At 44.8% G+C, this 3178-nt stretch overlaps 1 non-coding gene across 1 annotated transcript; it reads left to right on the top strand.

Annotated features, from left to right (window-relative positions):
* Positions 1 to 2840: 2840 nt before the first annotated feature.
* On the top strand, positions 2841 to 2914 carry trnan-auu. Its single transcript has one exon. It is a non-coding gene; the product is annotated as a tRNA-Asn (tRNA).
* The last annotated feature ends 264 nt before the right edge of the window (positions 2915 to 3178 follow it).

The following is a 3178-nucleotide window of genomic DNA, read 5'->3' as shown; positions in this document are numbered from 1 at the left end:
AGAGTATTATGTGCAGTTCTGTAATTCACATTATAGCAGGATAGCACGAGAAATGATGCAGAAGAGGTTGACCAGAATATGTTCTGGGCTGAAGAGTTTCAGTTATGAAGAGAGATTGAACAATCTTGGTTTATTTTCCTTAGAGCAGAGGAGATTTACAGGAGGCAAGATTGAGATGTACAAAATAAGGAGGGATATTGATAGGGTAGACTGAAAGAAACATTTCCTCTTGATCGAGGAATAATTCACGAGGGGGCCATGGATTTAAAGTAAGATGGAGGAAGGTTTGAGTAAATGGATGGAAAACCTTTTTCAGACAGTGCGTGTTTGGAATCTGGAAGCCAGTGCCTGTAAATGCCACTAGAGGCAGATATCCCAATAACTTTAAGAAACATTCAGAGGTAAATTTGTGATGCTAAGGCATACAAGGCTATGGGCCAAGCGATGGAAAATAGAATTCGGAGACGAAAGCAGTTTTATTTGCCTAGCGCACGATTAAGGGTCTCAAGGAGGTAAGGCGCTGGTACGAGTGTTCCTTGGTAGTATAATGGTTAGTATTCCTGCCTATCACGTAGGAGACCGGGGTTCAATTCCCTGTCAGGAAGGTGTTAGTCATTTTTGATCTCTGACTCTATGCATTGCAGTCTCATTTTGGATTTTGAACTTGTCTGCACCAAAACGTGCGGCTCATTAACATCGGTTCAGAACAGAGGTGGTCTCAATACGACTTCTTCGAAAGTCCCTGTGCACTGTTCTCGAGTCTGGAAAACAATTCCTCACAGACAACTTTACATTCACGCTGTCACGGGGATTCTCATTCCGTGACATGACCCACATTACACCAACTGTCATCATCATTTCTATGTTTAAGAACACAGCTATTTACTTTTTTCTCTCAAAGAAGAGTGAAATTAGCGTCAGTGCATCTCACTGATCAGATACAAAATCGTGGCAAGAAACAACGGGTTTTTGCTGACGGGTGTTTTTGTCACTGATAATCTGTTTGTTTTGTTGTTTCACAAGGCTCGGTGCGAGGTCGCTTTGTATAGACGTTGGAGCAGGAAGAGGCCAGGCGGTCCTTCCAGCCTGCTCCACTATTCAATATGATCATAGGGTTCACCCAACTCAGTACCCTGTTTCACTTTTCACCGCAGATCCTTTTGTACCTAGAAGCTGAAGAACCATGACTAAATCTTTCTTATAAAACTAATCGATGTTTTCGCTTCAACCGTTTTGTGTATCACAAAATTCTTCAGGCTAATTGCTTTCTGGTGATGATGTGCCCCTCACCTCAGACCTAAACGGATTGCAGCTTATCCTCAAACTGTGATCTCTGGTTATGGACTCTCCAGTGATCAGGAATACATATCGAAATTCTCTGCGCTATACAATCTCATTCGCACAGCAAGAAAGGAAATTGCTGTTTTGGCTCTCACAACTGAATCTGTTTACCCAATATCTTGCTCAGCTCCCTGCTTCCAGTAAACACTTCAATCAGGAACAAATCTATCAAATGCTTTGCATTGCGATAAGGACTGTTTCTGCAAACTTGCAGAAGTCACGTCTTTGCCCTCTCACAATCTCCCCAGGAGCTGATACAAGTGGGATGGACGGATTTGTTTTCGCCTACACTCACTCATTTGGCGACAACTTTCTTACTGCTCAATGAGATAAATCTAATCCTTTTCGATCATTGGAACCACTTGTATGAATATGCACGCAGCAAATCGAATACTACGAAACAGATATACAGCCCTTCGCGGAATTTATCACAACGCTGTGTCAGCGATATGGGATAGATCATCGAGCTAAAACATCATCCGCTGGTTTGGTGAATTGGCCGTGGGAAATTGCCCCTCTTGTGCAGTGATGTGCAGACCAGATTGTTCAGCGGTGGGAAATGCAGATTTTCAGAAAGCTCTTCGCGATTCTCAGGATGGGTCACTGGACTTGCAATGTTAACTCTGATGTTTCCTTCACAGATGCTGCCGGACCTGTTGAGCTGTTCCAGAAACTTTGCTTTTCTTCGAGTGCCAGTGCAGCTTCAATGGGCCGAATGGCCTCTGTCGATACGGTCGGGTTTCTATGATCTCTGACTCTATGCATTGTAGTCTCATTTTGGATTATGAAATTGACTGCACCAAAGTGTACGGCTCATTAACATCGGTTCATGATCCACACACCAACTGTCATTATCATTTCTTTGTTAAAGAACACAGCTACTTACTTTCATCTCTGTTTCAAATAGATTGATGTAGTCCAGCGTTATTGGTATTATGGAAAAATAAAATATATCATGTTGGCCTGCCCAGAAAATATTCACGTGGACGTTGCCAGGGTTGCAGGTTTCGGACTGTACGGCGAGGCTGAAAAGGCTGGGGCAGTTTTCCCTGGAGCGTCGGAGGCTGAGGGATGACCTGGCAGAAGTTTATAAAATCATCAGGGATATGGACAGAGTGAGTAGTCAAGGTCTTTATCACACGGTGGGCGAGTCCAAAACTGGAGGACGTATAATTAAAGTGAGGGGCAGAAATTTAAAAGCGACCTGAGGGTCATTTTTTCCGTGCAGAAGGTGGTGCGTGTATGGAATGAACTGCCAGACGAAGTGGTGGAGCCCGGTAAAATTACAACATTTCCAAGGCATCTGGATGCATGTATGAATCGGAAGGGTTTAGAGGGATATGGGCCAAATGCTGGCAAATGGGGCTAAATTAATTTAGGACATCTGGCCGGCATGGACGAGGTGCACCGAAGTGTCTGTTTTCGCGCTGTCCATCTGGACGACGCGACAGTTGCTGAACCCCGGTTTAATTGTTTGTTTGCAGGGCCTGCTTGCGTCTGTCTCTGTGGCGCAATTGGTTAGCGTGTTCGGCTATTAACCGAAAGGTTGGTGGTTCGAGCCCACCCAGGTACGAAGGGCTCCTTCGCCTTTAACCCCAACGACTGCTATCCACAAGGTGTTTTGGCTGCAAAAAGATAACTGTGTGAGCTCCTCACGAATCGAGCGAAGCCCAAAACAGACAGGTCTTAACGCGCAGCCCAAGCAAAAATGACAAGGCGAACGCACTTGCAGACACACCAAAGCATGAATTCTATCTGTGAGACGCCTCGATTTGTTTGTGTCACGAACCACTCGCACAAGTGGCAGCGGCGCAATTCCAAACTGCGCTTCCAAATA

The sequence above is a fragment of the Rhincodon typus genome, unplaced genomic scaffold (genome assembly GCF_021869965.1).
Source record: "Rhincodon typus isolate 14 unplaced genomic scaffold, sRhiTyp1.1 hic_rhity00012083, whole genome shotgun sequence".
Classification (NCBI taxonomy): Eukaryota; Metazoa; Chordata; class Chondrichthyes; order Orectolobiformes; family Rhincodontidae; genus Rhincodon; species Rhincodon typus.
This window is presented reverse-complemented; position numbering and strand designations above follow the sequence as displayed.